The sequence below is a fragment of the Globicephala melas genome, chromosome 11, assembly GCF_963455315.2.
Source record: "Globicephala melas chromosome 11, mGloMel1.2, whole genome shotgun sequence".
In the NCBI taxonomy this organism is placed as follows: Eukaryota; Metazoa; Chordata; class Mammalia; order Artiodactyla; family Delphinidae; genus Globicephala; species Globicephala melas.
The window spans coordinates 91631709-91657978 of record NC_083324.2 but is presented as its reverse complement, the minus strand read 5'-3'; the positions used below and the strand labels follow the sequence as shown (position 1 = coordinate 91657978).

General features: G+C 44.0%; 1 long non-coding RNA gene across 1 annotated transcript in view; it reads right to left on the bottom strand.

Annotated features, from left to right (window-relative positions):
- Positions 1-26270, bottom strand: part of LOC138842880 (uncharacterized) — a 248363-nt gene that overhangs the window by 205075 nt on the left and 17018 nt on the right. The window contains exon 2 of the long non-coding RNA XR_011377845.1: positions 1222-1325. This is a non-coding gene — a long non-coding RNA (uncharacterized lncRNA). The remainder of the gene's footprint in view (positions 1-1221; positions 1326-26270) is intronic.

Here is a 26270-nt window from a genome sequence, read left to right as displayed (position 1 = left end):
TGAATTCATGGTTTCATCCCCAAACCCCTTCTCCAGGGCCACCCCTGCCAGAACTCTATTCATTAGACTCCATCATTCCAAGTCAGTTCAAATACACAACCCAAATTTCCTGTAATGAGGGGCTTCTGAGACACAAACACTGCACAGCTGCGCTGAATCTCAAGTTATCATATTATGTTGGCATAACTTTAAATATTAAACAATCTTCCCAGCCTCTGGTTATTGTCACTCACTATGGTAGACATATGTCATATTATCTGCCCCACATTGTTTCTCATTTTCTGACAAGAGCACCCCCTTTTCCTGTAGGTAATTATTCTTCCGCCACTCCATATAGTGCCAGGGTATCTGGGAGATAATGGCTTCACCAGCACAACCGGCAGAGACCTTCCCTAGATTTTACATGTGGACACTGAGAGAAGAAAATGTTGTTCTTTGAGTGCCATTCACTGCAGCTTCGAAAGCCTGGAGCTCTCTCTGCAGACTTACCCACCCCACAACCAACCCTTGGCCATTTGAAGGTCAACCCAAAAGATAAGTAGAGAGACAGGATGACATCATCTAAATACTTGGAGCCAGGTGGGCCTGAGGCCAGCTCAACCTCTAAACTTCCAAGTTACACTGGCCGTTATAAGACCTTTGGTAACAGCGCCCTTTCTACAACACGTACATTTTTTAGTCCACAGACCCCACTTTTAGGATCCTCAGCTGTTACTCAACACTTCTCCAACCTACCAGGCTGGGTTGAAAACTTTCTTCCCGTGCACCTAAATACAGAACATTGGTCTTTTCTTCTTTTGGTTACATATCCAGCCAATTTTATTTCACAATGGAGTGCTTCTCACCAATTTAGCTGCTATCCTTGGGGATCTGTCCCCCTGGAAAGTTTTAGTGAAACTTTCTTCCCATTAAGGCATTGGGTTCTTGCTTCACTTCCCTGATATAACTGTGTCTAATTATACTCTCTAGATTCTCCCTTCCACTACTTACTCTGCTGTTCTTATTTTCTTTCTTCCTTTGCTGTCTTTTCTTTAACGTCTCCCTAAAGCAGGAGTTCTTAACAAGGTCCATACACTATCCATCAATGGGCTTCCAGGGATTTCTCAAAGTCTCTTGAAATTATATTCAAGTTTTACATGAATATGCACATATACATGTGTTATCAATTGCTGTGTAACAAATTACCCCATAATTTAACAGCTTAAAACAACAAGCACTTACTATCTCGCAGTTTCTGTGGGTCAGAAATCCAGATGTAGCTTAGCTGGGTCCCTCTGCCCCCTCATAACGCAGCAGTCAAGGTGTCAGTCTGGGATCTGAAGACCCTGAAAAAGGAAAATACACTTCTAAGCTCACTCATGATTGCTGACAGGATTGAGTTTCTCATGGTTCGTAAGCTGGGGACCTACCAATTCCTTCCCACAGGGGCAGCTCACAACGTGGCAGCTGGCTTCCCTCAGAACCAGATGAAGAGAATAACAGAGGGCGAGCAAGACAGATGTCACAGTCTTTTGTGATCTAATCTCACTAGTGACATCCCATGTCTTGTGCTGTATTCTATTGATTAGAGGCAAGTTGCTAGGTCCAGCTCATCCTCAAGAGGAGGAGGTTACACAATGATGTGACAGTCAGGAGGTGGGGATCGTTGGAGGCCGTCTTAGAGACTCCTGCCATAGTATACTGTGGCAAGGAAGATAATCCACATCTTTCAGCATATTTTTTTTTTCTGAATCAACATTTGTATTCTCTCTTTATTTCTGTCTCAACCATCAGTTTTACCCAGAGTCTTCTACATTTTCACAGAGTCACTAGAAATCATCTCTCTGAAACATGCTGGACTCAGCCCCCCTTTCACAACAGTCGTTATACCCCCTTTTCTTAAATTTTTATGATGCAAATAATCTATGTTGTCACCCATCCCCATCACACACACTCACACACCCACACACACACGCTTTAGTCCAAGGTCACTTGATGAGCAGTGGAGTGTTTTGATCACACAGGACAAGAACCCTATCTTGTAGAACACTGGTTCTTATACTCAGACGCCTTTACACTCTTAAAAATTACACTCTTGAAAATTATCAAGGCCCCAAAGAGCTGTTGTTTATTTAGGTTATATCTATTCATAATGTACTGTGTTAGAAATGAAAACTGAGAATTTTAAAATATATGTTTATTCTTTTAAAAATAATAAGTCCATTATATGCTGATATTTTTATGAAAAGTAAAAATACTCTGTTTTTCTAAAACAAAAAAATATAAAGAGTGACAATGTTTTACATTTTTAGAAATCTCTTTAATGTCTGGCTTAGTAGAAGACAGTTGGATTCTCTTATCTGCCTCTGTACTCATACTTTACAAATATGTTGTTTTGGTGTAAGTATATGAAGAAAATCTGGCCTCATATAGTCATATAGACATGTCAGTGTGAAAAGGAGTATTTATGTAATTGTAGATTTTTTTTTAATACTAAACCAAAACTTGTCAATGATAGTTTCTTAAAGATTATAGAATGTGAAATCTGAAACTCTATCAATGACTTCTTTTCACATTCCGCTACATTAATATCCATTAAAATCTTACACTTAAAATGGATTTTTTATCAATACATGATTTACCATGCACTGGCCATTTGAAAAAAATATATCATATTCACTGAGCTACACAGATCTCCTAAGTGTTGGCACATTTTGTTACAAAATATCAAAAAATCACAATTGTAAATATCACGACCAATCTCATGAGTCTTCAGGTATTGGAAAGCAGACAAGTTGCTTCATGGTGAAGAATACGAGTTTTCCAGAATTCTAAATTTCACCAAATTTTATAATTGGCTATAAACACCGTCAGTTATTTTCCTTGAAGTAACGGGCCCATTTCAATCACTTTTGAGAAAATATCTGCCTAATACCCAAGTCTAAATAGTCATAGTTCATCTGTCAGTTGTTCTTTCAAATCAAAATCGTGTTCCATGAAAAAAATGGGCTAGTTCAACTGAAAATGAGAGCTTTTCCTTGAGACAACCATTGTACTTGATACACAGCAGAATGCTTGATTCATACATTCTGTTTTGTCACATAGACTAGTACAAAGATGTAAAGTGGTGAGATTTAACACAAGTAATAAGTTTTACTGCTTTATTAAGGTTACTTTTGAGCGACACTGGCTTTTCTTTCCTCGGCCAGTGTGGGGAAGTATACAACCACCACCAGTGCAGTCTGGAGCCACTGCCTGGAACTGTCTGAAGACACCAGCATTTTACCTACCATTGCTTTTGCATCAACAGTGCAAATGTCAATATATTGAAAAGAGCAAATAACATCTTAGTATTATTATGGAAATAGTTCTGACATCATGAACACATTCAAAGTGACTTGGCAACCCCCAGGGATGCATGCACTATACCTTGAAAACCATTGTTACAGACGGTTTTATATTGCTTTTTAATCCTAACACTCATTATTACAGTGAAGGAGCCGAATGTGATATACTGTGTACTCACTTCTGCTTATCTAGATCTGATGGGAGAAGGCAGTCCTATAATAAAATTACCCTTTTGATTTACTGAGCATGACCCATCCAATATTTCCCAAATGTCACTAATTCACAAGTTTTGTCAGAGAAACGTAGTCATTTTTTAAACTTAAATATTTAAAAGAACCTTTTATCCAGCTGAAAACAAGTATGCTATCTTAGCACAAATAGAAGAAATATAATACCTTTAAAGTAAATATATAAGGACTCAAATTTTTGAAGAACCTTTCATCGAGAGAATTACCTAAAATCATTCCAGGTACCAGCACTGAGAGCTCACTTTTGAAAAGATGGCAATAATCCCTTCCTACCTTTGAGTTCTTTCACTTTGCCAAATTCCATTATATGCAAATTTATTTCCATATTTCTTTTAGATTTTTATATCTACAGATTGCAAATCCCTCCTGTTGGGGATAATTTTTAAAAAGGAAACTGGGGATTGGGAAAAAAGAAAAGGGAGGTAGAACAGATGGCAGCAAAGGAATAGAAGTTTGGGCACGAAGCTCTGGGTGAGATAAAGGGAGAGCAGCACAGGAGGAGGGTGGAGCCTCTGCGTTGCCCTCTCGGGTCTGGTGCGGCATGGAGATGAGGCGGATGTAATCGGGACTCTGCTAAAATGTTCTTCCGTGTGATGAGAGCTGAGCTCTGGCATTGGAAACCAAAAATGCCTACCCAGCTGTGTTAAGTAAAATTTGCTGCAAAATTTTTCCATCTGAAAAATCCAAGCACTTTTGTGTCTACGAGACCAAGGCTGGATTCGGGACATGAGAATAACCAAATCTAAGTTATAAAATCAGAAGGGCATTGAGTATTTGGAAGAAAGGAAAGTGTAGGTACCCATGCGTGCACACACACATACACATACGCGTTGTCTCTTGGTGTGCACATGTTCGGCAGTGAATCAAAATAAAGTTGAAAGCATCTTGTAAATGTGGGGAGAAGAGACCATGCAAAGTCGCCTTTGAGCAAAAGAGTGTAAATGGAAATTAATAGTATAATGTCCATCATAACCCATTCAAGTTGTGAAAATGCCTTTCATGTGTTTATTTCTCCTGCTATCTTTATTGTTTAGTGTCAACAAATATTTCATAAAGTATTTATGAGGACTTTTATTGGCTCACTTGTTATCTTGGTTCTTAAAAACTGTCTTTGCCCGGCTTCCCTGGTGGCGCAGTGGTTGAGAGTCCGCCTGCCGATGTGGGGGACACGGGTTCGTGCCCCGGTCTGGGAAGATCCCACATGCCGCGGAGCGGCTGGGCCCGTGAGCCATGGCCACTGAGTCTGCGCGTCCGGAGCCTGTGCTCCGGAACGGGAGAGGCCACAACAGTGAGAAGCCCGCGTACTGCAAAAAAACCCCAAAAAACAAAAAAACTGTCTTTGCCGTAAGGCAGTGCTTTCAGGTTCACTGGAATATATTAGGGCTGATGGCTGGGAAAGGTCCTGAGCTCCGTTGCCTTTTCTTCTATGAGAACGTCTCTGCTTTGACCTAGTTTGCATGTTAGTCTTCCCCCTAAGATTTCATCTGAAGAAAGGGCTCTGGTGCTACAAAAGACACATTTTTAAGCAAGAAAGCCAATGTCATAATGTCTAAAGTCTCTTGAAAATGAAGAAACACTACATGCCAAAAAATATATGTGAAATAACATACAGAGACGTGAACAGGCACGTCAGAAGGAGGTCACCCAAAGAGCCAACAGGCATACACCAAGTGCTCAACTCCATGAGACATCAGGAATACACAAATCAAAACCACAGAAACCATGCCACTGCACACCCACCTGCTAAATTAAAAAGATGACGATACTAAATTGCTGGCAAGAGAATGGGAAAATGGGAACTTTCACTGAATGCTGGTGGGTGTGCAAATAGGACAACAAATCAGAAAAGAGCAGTATCCACCAAAGCTGAGAATGCATGTACCCAGCAATCCTGCATTTGTATTCCTACAAGTGTATGCCCAATGCAAGGCTCTGGCAAAAACTGGAAAGAAACAAAGGCCATCAACAGTAAGGCAGACAGTTAAATACTGGCATATTCATACAGTGGAAAACTGGACAGCAATGAAAAGGAATGAACTGCTGCCATATGTAACAGCAGCGAAGAAAAGCAGCTAAGCATAAAAGAGAGCATGTTGTATGATTCCATTTATATAATGTTCAAAAGCAGGCAAAACTATAGGAATGGACATCAGGATAAGAGTCATCTTTGTAGGGAAGGGTCTGGGGTGCACATGGCGGGGGTTTGGTGTACTGGCAGTGTTGTTTCTTAATCTGGGGGCTGTCACCCAAGTTTGTTCCCTTTGTGAAAATACATCAAGATGTATATACTCTAGACATCTTTGTGGCTTGTGCCCTCGAGTTGTTGTATTTTAGTAAGAAATTTACTTGAGAGAAAAATATGAAATGTCCTTTTCAATTATGTAGAATTTGAGGGTCCTTTCCTGTCTCGGTATTTCTGTGAGCCCTCCCACCACCCACATCCTCATCCCACACTTTTTTTTTTTTTTTTTAGTTTTCTTTTCTAGATTCTGGACCGATTTAAAATTAGCTATTTTTCAACAAGGTATATTATAATGGATTCTTACTCTAAAAGCAGAAGAGCATACTCTCCTCATCCTTGTACACCTGCCCTGAAAAGGTGGATTGATACACTAATTCAGTACATGTGGTTGAGCACTTACCTGGGCCAGGCACTGAGCTTGGCTCTGGAAAGGCACGGGTGAACGGGGCAGACACAGTGCTGGCCTGGGGGACTTTACTGTCTAACAGGGGAAATCTGCCATTAAAAGTAGTTGTCAGAGAGTGTGTTAAATGCTGTGGTGAGTGAAGGTCAGGTGCTAGGGGGCCACACAGCAGGGCTCATGTCTCTTCTCATGTCTCTGGGACCACACTTCTCTCCCCTAATTTGAAGGCCAGTTGTACCTACCGCTAGTACCCCAGAGTGTGCTTCCTGTCGTTAACCTGTCACCTCTAATTAAGCACGGGGAATTGGTTTGATTGGGTATCTCCTGTTGGATTTAATTCTGGGCAAGAATTAGACCCTTTAAAATACCTGATGAGGGGAGGAAGGAGGAAGTTGGAAGGAACATCCATAAAGAAAGAGACTTTTCAGCAGAAAAGACGGGGGGCATTGCCGAGACACAAACAGAAGCAAGAAGCATCTCTGCTGCAGAAAGTCAGAGGGCAGCAGCCTGAGGATGGTGGCCAATGGTCATCTCCCAGAGCTTGGGTCTGTAGGCACTCAGGACCCGTAGAAGGAAGGTTCTAGAACCACCTGCCTGACTAAATTCAAATAAGAAAAAAATTACTCTGACTTAACTTTTCTACTAAGGAAACCAGGATATGCTTGGGGAGAGAAGAGGGTTACTCCAGAAACATGTCTACAGCATTAGAAACCTCCTGACACCTCATCGGCTGCAGCTAATGTCTTGACATCTTCCTACCATAGGGATTTAAGAGACAGCGCAGGGCTCACCTGATAAGGTACGTGTAAAGACCCTGCACAATGCCAGGATTCCCAGCAGCAAAACACTAACAGCTTAAGCTCCAGGAGAGACAAAAATGGGGATGTAGGAGGAGGGGGGAGAGGGAAGAAGGAGAGAGTGAGATTGCTTGCCACAGCAAGAAGGCATCAGAATGCTGAGAAATAAAGGGAAGGGAAAGGTGATGGGAGGCGAAAAGTGATGCTGCCTTCATTTCTTAAATTACCAGGGAATGAGCCTAATTACAGTTCTCCATCTGGTAACCTAGCTAGAACATTCTCTAACCAGCAGGGCCCCCATCAAGCTGGGACTATTGTGGTTATTATTATTATTTACTGCGTGGTATTACTCAAATACCTAAATTACACAACTAATCCCCTTAACTGCCACATTCTTTTTGTTTGTTTGGTTGTTTTTTTTGTGTTTTTTTTTGCAGTACGCGGGCCACTCACTGTTGTGGCCTCTCCCATTGCGGAGCACAGGCTCCGGACGCCCAGGCTCAGCGGCCATGGCTCACGGGCCCAGCCGCTCCGCGGCATGTGGGATCTTCCCGGACCGGGGCACGAACCCGTGTCCCCTGCATCGGCAGGCGGACTCTCAACCACTGCGCCACCAGGGAAGCCCTGCCACATTCTAAATAAATGCTTTCCAGAATACCATCTCTCGTTATCAGAGTTTACAACTAATTATATAGTACCCCAGGTCCACCTACCTCTTTATCATAATATTCAAAGCAATTACATTTTTTAAAATACCCAAACTCTAGGCATCATGTCTTCCCATGTAATAGAAATGTAAGTTCCTCCAAAGATTCTCTGAGTTGTGGTTCCTGCCTTTGCATTGATCCTCTGTCACGAGCAGCATGAATGCTGGTCCCCTAAGGAGCAGTACACGCCTCGGAAGGCAGGTGCCTATGTGGCACATTAACCCCACTTTGCAGTTCCGGAGGCTGCAGCCCCGAGACCCGTTCTCCAGTGCAGGCGCCCGTGCTTCCATCAGCTTCCTACGGCAGGATCTGTATTTATAATTCATGCTTCTCCTTTGGTTTCCTTTCCAGGTCTCTCTGGGCTGGTGCTTAAGCAAAATCTCTACCCACGCCAGGCACGTGTTAGTCCTTCCTCAGTTAATAATTAATAGCAATGATCATAATGATCACATTTTTAGAGACTGGTTATCTTCTGTCCTTCATCTAAGGGTCACTTCTTCCTTTGCTTCAAGGGGTGCTCCTGAGGCACAGACGCGACTCAGACATCCCCAAACATCAGTGGCTGAATTTTATGTTGCAGTTAACAAAAAAACCCAGAGAGCTTATAGTGGAAATGTGTTATTTTGCCATCAGAATCCGATCTATCCTTCATGAAGCAACAATGTTACATTTTGCTTTGAGGGAATGCTCTTCCCTATTCCCCACCGGACTCTCAGCTCTTGTCCTCAGTTGAACACGAGTCTGTCCTCAGGCTACATGAATGGAAACCACCACCCAGATTAAGCCAACAAGCCTAGTCTGTATCCTCGCTACGCCAAGTATGGTCCTTGGATCAGCAGTTTCAGCATCACCTGGGAGCTTATTAAAAATGCAGAATCTCAGGTTCTCACCTGAGACCTTCTGAGTCAGCATCTGCCTTTTAACAAAATTCCCAGATGATTCATATGCACGTTAAAGTGTGAGGGGCTGGGGTCAACACCCCCTTCACAGTAATTGTCTCAGGGATGACACATTAGGCCAATTAGGACCAAGGGGATCCAATTCCCAAACTTTTGTTATTAGTCAGGAAAGTAGCTTCTCACGGTGACTGTATTTGAACCTACAAGTGTGTATCTTCCAGTTGCTGGCAGCGCTCTTGCAAGCAGTAAGGGAGAGAATGAATGAAAATCAAGCCCACCCAAAGGAAGAGAGAGTGACCAACTAGACCCTCAATGACATGACGGAGCCTGTCTTGACCTGTGCTAAAGGGCACATCTGTAACAAGACTGTTTGGATACCTGAGACACACACCTGTTTTTTTTGTTTTTGGGGGGTTTTTTTTGGTAATAAAGGAAATACAAATTTGGCTTTCTGTCACTTGCAACCAAAAGAATCCTAAATGATTCAGGGCCCAGCTCCCAAAAGAATTTATCCTCTGCCCAATCACCAGGGCAGGCAGTTTCTGACATTCTAAAGGCAAGTCGAAGCTTGTTTTTTTTTAACCTGGCCTTTCAAAACACCTCCTAGGTGAGGCCTTTAAAATACGCACCACCACACTGGAAGGAAAAATCCACAGGCCAAAGGCTACCAAACTGCTTAAAGGTTTCCTTTCTGCTTTTAATATACTAGATGCGACCCCTGCTTCCCCTTCTTCTCTTAGAGATGAAAGACTTCTTGGAAATGCAGGCACGCAGCTGTCAGCTGGAAATGACAGCCAGGCTGGAGAAGGTTAATGCTGTCATCAAAGATGTCCATCTTCTAAGTTGGTTAAATGGACTTTTCTGGTTCGCCTGACGCTCGTTCTTTTCCCAGACTGCCCAGCAACTCAGTGAAGTGTTGTTGCAATTTAGGTGCCTTTGCCCAAGTACTTTGGGCATCCAGTTTTCCCATGTGTCCCAGGTTTAGCAAAACCCAACCAAAGATGGGCCCAGCATAAGCCAGAGGAGGCAGGTCAGGACAGACACTTCCTCTGCAGGAACAAAGAGAAAGGGACACTAGAGTGTCTGTCAGAGAAAACTTGTTCCAAAAACGAAGGTCCCAACTGCTTGCTTCCACTCACTCCATCAACCTCCCAATCCTGCCAGCGCTTCGCAAACAGTAGCCCACATGCCACGTGTCTCAGCATGGCCTGGGGTGAGCCTTACCGCTGTGGGCCCCCGGGCCTCATGACTCCTTCTCCAGACTGTTTGAGCCCCGAATTAATTATTTCACTGGAGCTGGAATTGATGTGCTTAAATAAAGGTCCTTTCTGACTCTGAAATTCAATGACCCTGTCAAGACAAAAGGATAAGACCGTCGCTGAGAGGCGGGTGTTAAAAGCGCACGGTCAACCTGATGAGAAAGACTTGCCAGGATGGGAAGAGGGAAAAGTAGTCTTGAGTCAAGTACACGGATTAGTTGATTCAGTGAGCTAATCACACAGCCTTGCAGTGAACGAAACACAGAGCCAGGAGGTTTTATGGGATATTGAGGTGTGAGTGTGGAACTGGAGAAAAAGCAAAAAGTGACTGAAAGAAAACAAAAGGAGAGGCTCCATGCAACTCCCATGGCAGCTCCTTACCTCACCAAAGCTCAGACACTCCAAGAAAAATCAAGTACCTCCCTAGACAAGTCAGCAGGGTTTATGAAACATCTTCAAATGCAGGAGACTCTAAAACCTACTGGCAGACTGTCCCAAACATTTTGGGGCATTTTTGCTTTGTATTTTGGAAGAATTCCCAGATAATATTAGTTTTAAAATTAGATTTCTTTCTAAGATATGCTTAAACAACTTAACCTTTTACCTGGGCCAGCATGAGAAGATCAGAGCACAAACACTCATTTATTCTATTGGGAGAGCCATCCTCCTCTCTGTTCTGCTGTTCCTCTCAACACAGCTCTGCTCTGAGAAATGGCCGGAATGTACAGATTGGGAACACGTGGGTTTATCTCGCTAAGATGACGCCGCCAGTGTTCCACGTGAGGCAGGCAGCTCTTCGTGTGCCAAGAGCAGCCAGATGAGAACCAGAAAGCCCTGTTCCCTCACTCTTCAGCAAATGTGACAAGAACAGTATATTAGTGTCCTATTACTGCTGGAACAAACTACCACAAACTTAATGACTTAAAACAACAGAAATTCATTCTCTTGGAGTTCTGGGGGCCAGAAGCCTAAAAGGAACCTTGTGGGGCTAAAGTGAAGGTATGGTCAGGGCTAGAGCCTTCTGGAGGCTCCAGGGGAGAATCTGTTCCTGTCTCTTCCAGCTTCCTTTGGCTGCCAGCATTTCTTTGCTTGTGGCCACATCACCCCAATCTCTGACACCATCTTCACACTGACTTCTCCTCTCCGGCAGTCAAATGTCTCTGCCTCCCTCTTATAAGGACACTTGTGATTTCTGTTGATCCTTGAACAACACAGACTTGAACTGAGTGGGTCCCCTTATACACACATTTTTCTCCCATAAATACTACAGTACTAACGATAAGAGGTTGGTTGAAGCCACGATGTGGAACCACAGATACAGACGGCCAACTATGGGACTTGAGCACCTGTGGATTTGGGAATCCAAGATGGGTCCTAGAACCAGTCCCTCATGGATACCGAAAAGATGACTGTACTTTCGGGGCCAACTCAGACAATCCAGGGTGATCTCCCCATCTCAAGGTCCTAAGTGGAATCACATCTTCAAAATTTCTTTTTCCATGTACGATAATATTGACAGGTTCTGGGGGTTAGAATGTAGCTATCTTTGGGGGCCATTATTCAGTCTACCACAACGAGATTTGATAACTGAAGAATGAGCTTGCTGGGGCTGGGGAAAATACAGTGTCGGCACTTTCTGAAATCCAAGAGCTTGCCCCTCTATGACCTAGAAGAGCACATTCAGGCAGCTACACAGGCTCCATCTCATCTCACAGAGCTGGAACATTTTAACTCTCAGAGTCACATACATGAAGGTGACAATGGTTGTAGCTTGGAAACAATTCCCCCCCCTCCACCTCGCCATTCACTTGTACTGGCCATGTTACACCTTTAGTTTCTTCTGGACACACCTGACCTGGGTGAAAGAAGAACAGAGTTTATGAGCTTACTTTACGAATCAGTTGAAGACACTTCCAAATCAAAACAAGCTGACTCGAAATTTCTTCCACTGCTGCTTATTTTCTGAGATGGAGCCTGGTTTGACAGGAGTTCCAACAAGGGATAAAGGCGGAAAAATCAGCTTCACAAGTTTTCAGTGGATGACGAGAGATGCGTCTTTTTATGTGCATGAAAGGGATGGCTTAAGACAGTCTGACTTTGTGGCCAGAGCAGGCATTTAATTATGGGGTTTTATGTCTTTTTATGTTTGCCTGGGAGAAGAATTCTTTGTAAATCAATGACATTAGCCATATGAAAAAATTACTGATTCTTTGAACTGAATTCCCACAAAGTAAAACAGAATCCAGTCTAAACACATTTTCTGACATCCTGACATCGTTTTACGACTGCACCATGTTGAAAACTTCAGCTGGTGTTCAGGCGGTCTATTCCTCGCTGCCTCGTGATCTCAAAACCACAGGTCAATGTAGGAGCTGAAACCATTTAAGTCTTGTAGGATGAAGTTCCCTAAGCCCCAGCATTTCCCATTTCTCACGTCATTGCTGCCACTCCCTCTGGCTCTGGAATGCACTGGTTCCCAAATACTTTACCCCAGAGGATCTTCCTGCTAAATGTTGTAGATTACCCTGAGCACTGACAGCCAATAGGTATCCCTTCCTTCCCTCCTCCATCGAACCTAGACTTCCCTGCAGGTACTTTTTAAAGTCTCAATGTATTCTCTGCTTCTTTTCCTCTGTCTCTCAGAAAGCTAGACCTTGCTTCAACCTCTCTTCTATTCTAGATCTTTCTCCCTCAGCAAAAACTTCTAGGCCCGGGATATTTATTTACACGATCAAATAGCTGTACGTGGTGCCAGAATCCCACCCTGTAGAGTTGATTTTTTTTTTTTAACAGCAGCTTTTGGACATTCAAACATTTGGAGAAAGTTAGAATAGAAAAAGCCCAGAGGTAGCAATAATCCCTTTGAGGTACTGACAAGTAAAAAGTGCATCTATTTGGTTGAAGAGGAGCCATGGATTTCCAGCAAGACCAGTTTCAGCTAGAGGCTAATAAACAATTCTGCAATTTATACTACTACATAGAAGGGCAATGTGAGGAGAGCGAATTGGAGAAACAAAGTCCATCCCTCAAAATTCCGTGACCTTAAGCACAAAGTTGCTCCAGAACTGCCCCAGCAGTCTGAAAGGCAAACAACATGGTTACTTTTTTTTTAAGTCTATAAATGTGCTTTACCTGCCAGCAGAGCTGTTAGAATTTAATAGGCTCATACCGAAGCTCAGGTGTTTTGAAACACCTATTACAAGGGTTGTTTTCAAAACGGACTTTTGCCCAATCAAAGGCAAGGGAAATTAACCCTGTAAGAGAAACAGGAAATTGACTGCATGGATTTGACTTTAGTGACATAGGCTAGAAGGCTCTGAGTTGATGTACACATCCTTTAATGGAACTCGATCTCCGCAGGTCTGTTGGCTGTGTACAGAGAAATACTTTGTTCGGACCTCCATATGACACCACTAAGTGGAGACCCAGATCATGAGGGACACCAGAGGAGACCCATCACCTGGTCCCCCTTTCATAGTCACACCTGGTCTGTGTGTGGAATGGTCACTATTATGGAGGCACATATGGTGGCCTTGAGGCCAACAATGAATGTTCACAACAACCTTGTGGGTTGGTACTGTTATAATTATTCCTATTTACAAACAAGGAAGTTGAGGCTTAGAGAATCCAACCTCTTGCCCAGTCACAGTCAGAAAGTAACAGAGTTGGGGTTTGAGCCCAGGGCTGTCTGCCTCAGGAGACATAACCTCTGAGCACCATTCACCGGTAAATGTCTAAGGATGGTTGGACCGTGGGATTGCTGAGGTACCTGCTGGCCATTTCTCCCTGATTCTTCTGATTTGTTAACAATTTCTCCCTCCAAAATGTTGTGTTTTCTGTGCCATTTCTGTACTGCAAAGCACAATCTCATCCCCCCCCCCACCCCGCTCTTCCTCACCGGATACCACCCTCTGACCTTAAGGTGAAGCATCGATGCAGAAACAAGCCCAGTGCTCAAAGCATGGAATATAATAAAGGCCCCAATGACTGCTGTGCTCTTCTTTGCCTTCTTATCTGATGTCTTTGCATCCAATACCCCTTTTCAGCCTCCCAACAACCCATAAGGTAGGACTATTATTACCTCATTTTACAAATGAGGAAACTGAAGGTGCGAGACGTGAAGTCATTTGTCCAAAGTTGCATGAAGAGTTCATGGCAGAGGCAGGATTTGAACCTCGTTCAGTGTGACTTCACCACCTACATTCTTTTGCCTCCACTGCTCTGCCTTTCTAGCTCCTAGAGCAGAAAAGCGAGGTGTGCACCCTGCCGGACCCGGCAGCCCAGCTCCTCCCAGCCAGCTGCTGGGTGTCGTGAGGTGTTAGCTCACCGCCCAACTCCGAGGGGAGGTTCCAGCACACACGGGGAGCCTCTGCCTGGCAGGCTTGGTGGTTCAGAAACACAGCTCTCCCTGTCTGCAGTGACACAGCCCTCCAGTTAATTTACAACAGACATCGTGAAGCTTTGGGTGCACATGCTGGTCAGGGACTCGGGTGTCCATTCGTGGCACATGTCCTGCCCTCCACGGCTCAGCTGTCCCAGGACTAAGGGAGGACCCTTGTCCCACAGACGGATGAGCTTCCTAACGCAAGGCAGGCAAACTAAGATGACAAATCCTTGCACAGAGGATACCTGGGTGCTTCTCCTCTCCAGTTCAAATGAAGCCCAGAACATGTTACCCTGGACCAGAGGTCATGAGGACCACATGGCCAAGCCTCAGGGTCGCAAAGGCCTCCAAGGTTCACTTTTGGCCTTATGTCCAAACGAATATAATGAGGTTAACCAACATGATTGGAATAAGCAGCAGTGGTCCAACAACCTGGAATTTAGATCTCATTACAAGGACACACTACTTTTAATGTACCATAAATGAATAGTTTTAATAAATCCTATGATTATCTTGTTTTTAATGCACGTGCACATCACTGGCTTTGGGGGCTAAGAGCATTCATTTTTTATCAGGGGTCAGCAAACTTTTTCTGTAGGGCCAGTTAGTAAACATTTTAGGCTTTCTCGGCACAGTCTTTGTGGCATATTCTTTGTTTTGGTTTTTTTTTTTTTTAAATGACCCTTTTAAAATGTAAATTCCATTCTTAGCTCACAGGCTGTTCAAAAACAGGCTACAGGCCACACCTGGCCTGCAAGCCATAGTTTGCCATCCCCAAAATTCAAACACATAAACTATATTACGACCATTTTACTATACCTTCATTTATTTATTTATTTATTATTTTTTTTGCGGTATGCGGGCCTCTCACTGTTGTGGCCTCTCCCGTTGCGGAGCACAGGCCCCGGACGCGCAGGCTCAGCGGCCATGGCTCACGGGCCCAGCCGCTCCACGGCATGTAGGACCCTCCCAGACCGGGGCACGAACCTGTGTCCCCTGCATCGGCAGGTGGACTCTCAACCACTGCGCCACCAGGGAAGCCCCCTTTTTTTTTTTTTACTGGATGCCTCAAAAAGTTATATAAGTGGCTGGAGTTGAGGTCCACCAGACCCCAGCTAAACCTCAGTCCATGGAAATATGAAGTAATCAGCAGGAGGAAGAGCTAGGAATAAGCGTAACAAATATTAAACTGTGACTTTTATTACTGCCTTTGGATGAATCTTTGGAATCCAACTTTCCACTTAGGTTTCCCCATCTGTACAACGAGTGTAATAACATTGGCATAGATCCTGGGCAGTAACCAATAGGTTACTTGTGTTCCTGTGGTCTGGCACATTTCTACTCAGAAACTACAAGTTTTTAGGTCAGTTCCTACTCTGTGGCTTTTCAGTGGAAGCATTTACTATTTCCTTTGGCAAGAGGAGGAAATTGTTGATGGGAAGGTGAATAATCCTGGGTCAGCAAAATACTTTAGAGTCTGAGGAATGGCACCAGTTCTGTAACTCCCGTTCCAGGAGTGCTTTGCTCATTGCGCAATGACCTGGGGTTACCCTAGATGACCTTTAACCACACCAGGCTTCCCTCTGCACTGACTCTGCTCCTCTAAACAGACCAAGGGCATTGGAACCAACCTCATCACCCAACAGGTCAGGAATTTCAGAAGGTCTGGCCCAAGTGTGCCACAGCAACTCCATCCTCCCAGGTGGATGCAGAACAGTGAGGCATCCTCAGGGATGCAGGGAGCATCCTGCAGAGCAGTGGTCCCTGACCTGGGAGCCAGCAGACCTGGATTCGAGTCTCATCTCCATCCCTAATCAACATATTACCTTAGGAAATGTCTCAATCCTCTGAACCTCACTGGATAAAATAAGGGCTTTGAACTAAATGGTGTCTAAGAAATGTCTGCCCCTAACTGTGTAAGTCCCATTAAGTTAACTGCTACCACCCCACCCCAGTAGATGCCATTAATTCCTACTTCCCAAAATAGTTCCTGAGATTTGAGATTTGTTCTCCTGTCTTCTCCTTGGCTGCCTTGTGAATAAGCCATGTCTTTGCTGCAAACCTCGGATGTCTCAGTGTTTTGGCTTGCTGTGTTTCTGACAAAGGGAACCTGGCTCTGATAAATCACCCAGCAAAGAAAAATCCAAGACACCAGTCAGATTTTTACCACAGTTGCCTACGCCGTGTGGCTGACAGGGTCTTAGGGCTCCGGCCAAGTGTCAGGCCTGAGTCTCTGAGGTGGGAGAGCCGAGTTCAGGACACTGGACCTCCGGAGACCTCCTGTCCTCACGTAATATCAATCGGCAAGAGCAATCCCAGACATCTCCGTCTCAACGCTAAGACCAAGCTCCACTCAACGACCAGCAAGCTCCAGTGCTGGAGAGCCCATGCCAAACAACTAGCAAGACAGGATCACAACCCCACCCATTAGCAGACAGGTTGCCTAAATCATAATAAGTTCACAGGCACCCCAAAACACACCAGCAGATGTGGTCCTGTCCACCAAAAAGACAAGATCCAGCCTCATCCACCAGAACACAAGCACCAGTCCCCTCCACCAGGAAGCCTACACAAGCCACTGAACCAACCTACCCAATGGGTGCAGACACCAAAGACAAGCGGAACTATGAACCTGCAGCCAGAGAAAAGGAGACCCCAAACACAGTAAGTTAAGCAAAATGGGAAGACAGAGAATATGCAGCAGATGAAGGAGCAAGGTAAAAACCCACCAGACCAAACAAATGAAGAGGAAATAGGCAGTCTACCTGAAAAAGAATTCAGAGTAGTGATAGTAAACATGATCGAAAATCTTGGAAATAGAATGGACAAAATGCAAGAAACATTTAACACAGACCTAGAAGAACTAAACAGCAAACGAGCAATGATAAACAACACAATAAATGAAATTTAAAATTCTCTAGAAGGAATCAATAGCAGAATAACTGAGGCAGAAGAACAGATAAGTGATGTGGAAGATAAAATAGTGGAGATAACTATTGCAGAGCAGAATAAAGAAAAAAGAATGAAAAGAATTGAGGACAGTCTCAGAGACCCCTGGGACAACATTAAATGCACCAACATTCAACTATAGGGGTCCCAGAAGAAAAAGAAGAAGAAAGGGACTGAGAAAATATTTGAAGAGATTATAGTTGAAAACTTCCCTAATATGGGAAAGGAAATAGTCAACCAAGTCCAGGAAGCACAGAGAGTCCCATACAGGATAAATCCAAGGAGGAACACGCCAAGACACATATTAATCAAACTATCAAAAATTAAATACGAAGAAAAAATATTAAAAGCAGCAAATAACACACAAGGGAATCCCCATAAAGTTAACAGCTGATCTTTCAGCAGAAACTCTGCAAGCCAGAAGGGAGTGGCAGGACATATTTAAAATGATGAAAGGGAAAAACCTACAAGCAAGATTAGTCTACCCAGCAAGGATCTCATTCAGATTCAACAGAGAAATTAAAACTTTTACAGATAAGCAAAAGCTAAGAGAATTCAGCACCACCAAACCAGCTTTACAACAAATGCTAAAGGAACTTCTCTAGGCAGGAAACACAAGAAATGGAAAAGACCTACAATAACAAACCCAAAACAATTAAGAAAATGGTAATAGGAACATACATATGGATAATTACCTTAAGTGTAAATGGATTAAAAGCTGGAGCTAAAAGACACAGACTGCCTGAATGGATACAAAAACAAAACTCATATATATGCTGTCCATAAGAGACCCACTTCAGACCTAGGGACACATACAGACTGAAAGTGAGGGGGTGGAAAAAGATATTCCATGCAAATGGAAATCAAAAGAAAGCTGGAGGAGCAATTCTCATATCAGACAAAATAGGCTTTAAAATAAAGACTATTACAAGAGACAAAGAAGGACACTACCTAATGATCAAGGGATCAATCCAAGAAGAAGGTATAACAACTGGAAATATTTATGCACCCAACACAGGAGCACCTCAATACATAAGGCAACTGCTAACAGCCATAAAAGGGGAAATTGACAGTAACACGATCATAGTAGGGGACTTTAACACCCCACTTTCACCAGTGGACAGATCAACCAAAATGAAAATAAATAAGGAAACACAAGCTTTAAGTGATACATTAAACAAGATGGACTTAATTGATATGTATAGGACATTCCATCCAAAAACAACAGAACACACTTTCTTCTCAGGTGCTCATGGAACATTCTCCAAGATAGACCAAATCAAGCCTTGGTAAATTTAAGAAAATTGAAATCATATCAAGTATCTTTTCTGACCACGCCATGAGACTAGATATAAATTACAGGAAAAAAAATGTAAAAAATACAAAGACATGGAGGCTAAACAATATGCTACTAAATAACCAAGAGACCACTGAAGAAATCAAAGAGGAAATCAAAAAATACCTAGAAACAAATGACAATGAAAACACGATGACACAAAATATATGGGATGCAGCAAAAGCAGTTCTAAGAGGGAAGTTTATAGCAATACAATCCTACCTCAAGAAACAAGAAACATCTCAAATAAACAACCTAACCTTACATCTAAAGCAATTAGAGAAAGAAGAAGAAAAAAAACCCCAAAGTTAGCAGAAGGAAAAAAGTCATAAAGATCAGATCAGAAATAAAAAGAAATGAGGGAAATGATAGCAAAGATCAAGAAAACTAAAAGTTTGCTCTCTGAGAAGATAAACAAAATTGATAAACCTTTAGCCAGACTCATCAAGAAAAAAAGGGGGAAGACTCAAATCAACAGAATTAGAAATGAAAAAGGAGAAGTAACAACTGATACTGCAGAAATACAAAGGATCATGAGAGATTACTACAAGTAACTATATGCCAATAAAATGGACAACCTGCAAGAAATGGACAAATTCTTAAAAAGCACAACCTTCTGAGACTGAACCAGGAAGAAACAGAAAATATAAACAGACCAGTCACAAGCACTGAAATCGAAACTGTGATTAAAAATCTTCCAACAAACAAATGCCCAGACAAATGCCCAACAAACAAATGCTAGAATTCACAGGCAAATTCTATCAAACATTTAGAGAAGAGCTAACACCTATCCTTCTCAAACTCTTCCGAAATACAGCAGAGGCAGGAGCACTCCCAAACTCATTCTACGAGGCCACTATCGCCCTGATACCAAAACCAGACAAAGACATCACAAAAAAAGAGAACTACAGGCCAATATCACTGATCAACATAGATGCAAAATCCTCAACAAAATACTAGCAAACAGAATCCAGCAGCACATTAAAAGGATCATACACCATGATCAAGTAGGGTTTAACCCAGGAATGCAAGGACTCTTCAAAATACAAAAATCAATCAATGTAATAAACAATATTAACAAATTGAAGGAGAAAAACCATATGATCATCTCAATAGATGCAGAGAAATCTTTCGACAAAATTCAACACCCATTTATGATAAAAACCCTCCAGAAAGCAGGCATAGAGGGAACTTTCTTCAACATACTAAAGGCCATATAAGACAAACCCACAGCCAACATCATCCTCAATGGTGAAAAACTGAAACCATTTCCACTAAGGTCAGGAGCAAGACAAGGTTGCCCACTCTGACCACTATTATTCAACACAGTTCTGGAAGTTTTAGCCACAGCAATCAGAGACGAAAAAGAAATAAAAGGAATCCAAATCGGAAAAGAAGAAGTAAAACTGTCACTGCTTGCAGACGACATGATACTATACATAGAGAATCCTAAAGATACTACCAGAAAACTACTAGAGCTAATCAATGAATTTGGTAAAGTAGCAGGATACAAAATTAATGCACAGAAATCTCTTGCATTCCTATACACTAACGATGAAAAATCTGAAAGAGAAATTAAGGAAACCCTCCCATTTACCATTGCAACAAAAAGAATAAAATACCTAGGAATAAACCTACCTAAGGAGACAAAAGACCTGTATGCAGAAAACTATAAGACACTGATGAAATAAATTAAATATGATACAAACAGATGGAGAGATATACCATGTTCTTGGATTGGAAGAATCAACATTGTGAAAATGACTATACTACCCAAATCTATAGATTCAATGCAATCCCTATCTACCAATGGCATTTTTCACAGAACTAAAACAAAAAATTTCACAATTGGTATGGAAACACAAAAGACCCTGAATAGCCAAAGCAATCTTGAGAAAGAAAAACGGAGCTGGAGAATTCAGGATCTCTGACTTCAGACTATACTACAAAGCTACAGTAATTAAGACAATATGGTACTGGCACAAAAAAAAGAAATATAGATCAATGGAACAGGATAGAAAGCCCAGAGATAAACCCACACACCTCTGGTCAACTAATCTACAACAAAGGAGGCAAGAATATACAATGGAGAAAAGACAGCCTCTTCAGTAAGTGGTGCTGGGAAAACAGGATAACTGCATGTAAAAGAATGAAATTAGAACACTCCCTAACACCACACACAAAAATAAACTCAAATGGATTAAAGACCTAAATGTAAGGCCAGACACTCTAGAACTCTTAGAGGAAAACATAGGCAGAATATTCTATGACATAAATCAGAGCAAGATCCTTTTTGACCCACCTCCTAGAGTGATAGAAATAAAACCAAAAATAAACAAATGAGACCTAATGAAACTTAAAAGCTTTTGCACAGCAAAGAAAAACATAAACAAGACAAAAAGACAACCCTCAGAATGGGAGAAAATATTTGCAAATGAAGCAACTGACAAAGGATTAATCTCCACAATATACAAGCAGCTCATGCAGCTCAATATCAAAAAAACAAACAACCCAATCCAAAAATGGGCAGAAGACCTAAATAGACATTTCTCCAAAGAAGATATACAGACTGCCAACAAACACATGAAAGAATGCTCAACACTAATCATTAGAGAAATGCAAATCAAAACTACAATGAGGTATCACCTCACACCAGTCAGAATAGCCATCATCAAAAAATCTACAAACAATAAATGCTGGAGAGGGTGCGGAGAAAAGAGAACCCTCTTGCACTGTTGGTGGGAACATAAATTGATACAGCCACTATGGAGAACAGTATGGAGGTTCCTTAAAAAACTAAAAATAGAACTACCATATGACCCAGCAATCCCACTACTGGGCATATACCCTGAGAAAACCATAATTCAAAAAGAGTCATGTACTACAATGTTCATTGCAGCTCTATTTACAATAGCCAGGACATGGAAGCAACCTAAGTGTCCACTGACAGATGAATGGATAAAGAAGATGTGGCACATATATACAATGGAATATTACTCAACCATGAAAAGGAATGAAATTGAGTTATTTGTAGTGAGGTGAATGGACCTAGAGTCTGTCATACAGAGTGAAGTAAGTCAGAAAGAGAAAAACAAATACCGTTATGTTAATACATATATATGGAACCTAAAAAAAAATGGTTCTGAAGAATGTGGGGCAGGACAGGAATAAAGATGCAGACGTAGAGAATGGACTTGAGGACACGGGGAGGGAGAAGGGTAAGCTGGGATGAAGTGAGAAAGTAGCACTGATATATATACACTACCAAATGTAAAATAGATAGCTAGCGGGAAGCAGCCGCATAGCACAGGGAGATCAGCTCCGTGCCTTGTGACCACCTAGAGGGGTGGGATAGGGAGGGTGGGAGGGAGAGGCAAGAGAGAGGGGATATGGGGATATATGTATACGTATGGCTGATTCACTTTGTTATACAGCAGAAACTAACACAACACCGTAAAGCAATTATACCTCAATAAAGATTTTTTTTTAAAAAAAGGTTCCTACTTCCCAACGAAATAAAGGGCAGCAAAGCTGAACTTGTCCACACCCTCTTCTCTCCCACCCTCTAAACGACTGACTCCTTTCTCATGTTCCCTGCCCAATGTCATAAAAAGGAAGTGAGGTGTCTTTTCCTCTGTGGCTAAGTGCCCCCTTCGACCCCAATTCCACTCTGTTCCCCCAGTCTCAGGATCATATTCCTCCCGCCTGCATCTGCACCCTCCCTCTCTACCTTCCCCGTCGCTTGTGTGGAAAAGCATCCCAGTAACCCTATTCCTAAACCACCACCATGAACCCCCCATGGACCTGCCTCCCCTCAAGCTGATGGTTGAGAGCCACCTCCAGCAGTTCTGGCAGGGGCTCCTGAAGCAGGGGAACTTCCCCACTATGGCACAGAGCCCTTTAAGGAAGGGTCCCTGAAAAGTCTGCTCAACCCAGTTCACCCCAGCCCTGCTGAGAAACATGGCTGGGGGTACCCTGTGTTCCTCGTTTCTGAATCTCAGAACCTGTCCCGGTGCTTGGCATAGAGTAGACTCCTCGGCACATGTTTCAAGTTACAGGGAAATGACAGCACTGAGGAAGGAAGAAGGAATAACCACTTCTGGAAAACCACACCTCACCTCTGCTTGGGAAAGCTGGCCCCTGCAAAAAGATCCTGCTTTATTTCCCCACAGCGAGCTGGGCTCCTTAGTTTTTAATCTATTGGGAATCCTTATTACCAGCCTAGAATGCAGGGCTGGATAGAAAGAAAGGCTTAAATGGTTCTTTTATTTTCTGGCCATTTTCCTCTTTTGCCTCCCTCTTAAAAAAAAAAATAATAATAATGGGAGGGAGGGGGCAATTAAGGAGCTGAGGTTTTAAACCTTCCCAGAGGTCAAACAAATTGCATTTTTGCTACAAAGAGGGGGAGGGGAGGGGCAGATGGTAAATCGGCCCTGGAGACCCTTCCGTGATGTCTTTCACTGGGCCCCCAGCTGGCGAGACTGCAGCAGCGCGAGGGGCAGCCCCTCCAGTGGGCAGATCCGATCGCAAATAGAGAAACAAGGCGTGCCAGCAGGAGCCTCACCGGCTGGGAAATTATTTCCTAATAAAACTACAAAGGGAAGGACGATAACTGGGCACTGCTGACAAGTATTGTTGTCTTGTATCAAAATCTCTTTATAAACCTGTTTGAAGAACAGAGCTGGCTTCTCTTTGAAGTCCCATTTCAAAGCCTCAAAGCCATTGACTTGCAGGGTTCCCAGCTCCGGAGGGGGCGGCCAGGGAAAGAGAAGTCAGAGGAACTTAGCAAACTCTGGGCACAAACCGGTACTCGTGCTCTGGGACGAGTTTTTAGTTAGACTTCCCGACCAGGCGCGTTCTGCGGACGATCTCATTTAACACTGACGGCCCCGGGAGGTAGACAGTGTCGCCCCCAGCTGACAGATGAGGAAATGGGGGCCGAGCCCCCAGCTCTCAGGCTGACTCCAAACCAGGCTCATCCTCCAGCCCATGAAAGCCCGGCCTCTCCTCACCATACGTGGGCCAAGTTGCCACCCAGACCCTGATGGCTGGTTGCGTTGTTTCAGCAGCACCAAGCGAAGGTCAGGATAGAAAAAGAAAAGTAACAGCACAGGTTCTGTCTCCCAGCAAGCTCTCAAGTTTAGACGACACAGGCCTTCTACGCAGGCCCTATGGACACAGAGAGAGGATCCCTGCCTCAGTGTTTCCACACCCAGGTGGGAATGAGGCCACTAAGGGGCACAGACCAAGGCCCTTCCTGGAGGAAAGGAAAACCTCCTGTTGCCGCCCGGTTGAATTGTGTGCTCCTCCCCGCAAGGGTTGAAGTCTATCCCCCCTCCCCCAACCCGTACCTATGAATGTGGCTTAATTTGGAAAGAGGGCCTCTGCAGATGATCAAGTTAAGATGAGGTCAGCAGGGTGGGCCCTAATCCAGTATGACTGCTGCTCTTACACAAAGGGGAAACTGGGACACAGAGACAGACAGGCACAGAGGGAAGATGAAGTGAAGAAACAAGGAGAAAGCCACCTACAAATGCCCACAGGCACCAGAAGCTGGGAGAGAGGCCTGGACAGACTGTCCCTCACAGCCACAGAAGGAAACAACCCTACCGACCCCAGCCTCCAGACCGGGAGACAGGAAGTTCGTGTTGTTTAAGCCACTCTGATTGTGGTACCTGGTGACGGCAGCCCTGGCAAACGAATACACCTACCGACCTTGGACATACCTGCAAAGGTCAGCAGAAGAGAAAAGCTGTGCTGTTCCTGGACTGGAGCCTGGAGAGAGGAGAGCATATCCCTGCAGGCAATGCTCCTTCCTAGAGGGTGGAAAACAGGGTAGTAGGGAAGACCTACCCACACCTGGAACCGGAGAAGAGTTATGCTCCCGGCCTGGGGTAACGGCCACTTACCCGCCTCCAGTCCTGCCTGTGTCCTCACCAGCCTGCTGTGTCCGTCAAGTCCCTCTTCATCCAGAGCCCTCTCTCATCACCTGCCCCCAATTTCTATCTCCTTTTATCTTTCTGCACCACCTTCTCCCCAGTACCTCTCTCCAAAAGCAGGTCCATTAGTTCTCCAAATCAGTGGTTTCAAAGGCTGGGCCCTGAACCAGAAGCATTAGCAACAGCTGGGTAGAAATGCAAATTCCTGGGTCCCACCTGGAACCTGCAGAATCTGAAAACTCCGGGGATGGAACCCAGCAAGCTGCTGTCAGGACACCCCACGACATCCTGATGTTTGAGAATCACTGTTTAGAAAAGTGGCCGGCAGCTAAATGTTGTTTTTCCTAAGATCACAGTCAAAATACACTGGAGTCAGGAATCAATTTCTTGTACAGACATGGGCATTTCATCATCACCACAATATTCCAACAGTTCATCCAGCTGAGGTTTAAGGCAAAATGATGACGTTTTCTTTGACGAGGCAGGCCACCTTCCCCACCTTCCCTCTTTACGCGTCTCCTTGAGGAGGTCCTAGGCCCAGTAAAAAGCTGTCCGCTTCTGATTTACCAGCAAGGTCACGGATCCTAAAACCCCTGCACTGTCAACACTTAGCTCAGGACTGAGCTCGGGGGTCTCTCGCAAGGTATGCATGAGACAAACAAGGCGAGTCCTCTTGTCTCGAGGAGATGAAGTTTTCATTGTTAGTTCTTCTATTTTTCTAGTATAAATTGGTGTGAAATTCTGTCCAGACTCGCTAGCCACTTTGGCGCTCCCTCCCACGCACATAACCCCAGGAACACTCGCCCGGTGTTGGGACGCTGTTCCTCTCTCTTCCACTTCGGTAGGAAGGGGAATTTGTTGGCAAGACTATTTCCCTGACACAGGGCCATGGTTGCTAAATACTCTGCAGTTCTTTTGCCTCGTCATCCGAGCCTGGGAGGGGGGTTGGGGGATCGGCAGAAGACAACTGTCTTCAAACATCTTTTCTCCCGGATTTATACCTCGGAGACCTCACACCCATCAGGCAGCCTTGCCCAGCACGGGTCTCCTATGGACCCTTTCACTCTCTGCCTGGCTCTATCATAATTTTCTTCTTTGCCTTTACTGCCACCAGACACATTCCATCTATAACTGGGGAGTTGTTTGTGGTTTCTGGCATCTCCCTCAATTAGAATGTCAGCTCCACGAGCTACTGACGTGGATGGTTCGTGGCCGTTTCCCCCAAACCTGAGCAGACACGTGTAGGTGCCACGTCTTCCCAGGAGGCCCCGTTCTCCCTCCCCTAAGAGTCCCTGCCCATCCCACTCTTGAAGAGCAGACCCAAACCAACACCCTATTAGGAATCTCCCCTGAAACAAAACAACCGGCAAAACGGAAAGCTGCTGGGAGGAGCGTCCCTCAGGCCTGCGCCACCAGCGGGCTCCCTGCCACAAAAGTAACCCAGCCATCAGTTTAGCACAGATGCCACACTGGGACTCATAAACACATCACCTCAGCCAGCTTCTCGGGACTCCGCTGCCAAGGGAGCAGAGGCCAGGACCCCGGGCCGACAGAAAGACGTGGAAGGAGGAGGCAGGGTGTTGGGACAGGCATCTGCCGTCTCGGCAGAGAATCCTTGAATCCCTCATGCCGTGCAAATGAGGTGCCGAGGAGGTCACTGCCTTCTGCCGGATTACTACCTCTGACATTTTATTCATAATAATTACAGAGCCTTTCCCCCTTCAAAGTGCTTTGCAAACAATAATTAATTAATTAACGCTCGTAACACCGTGGTGAGGTA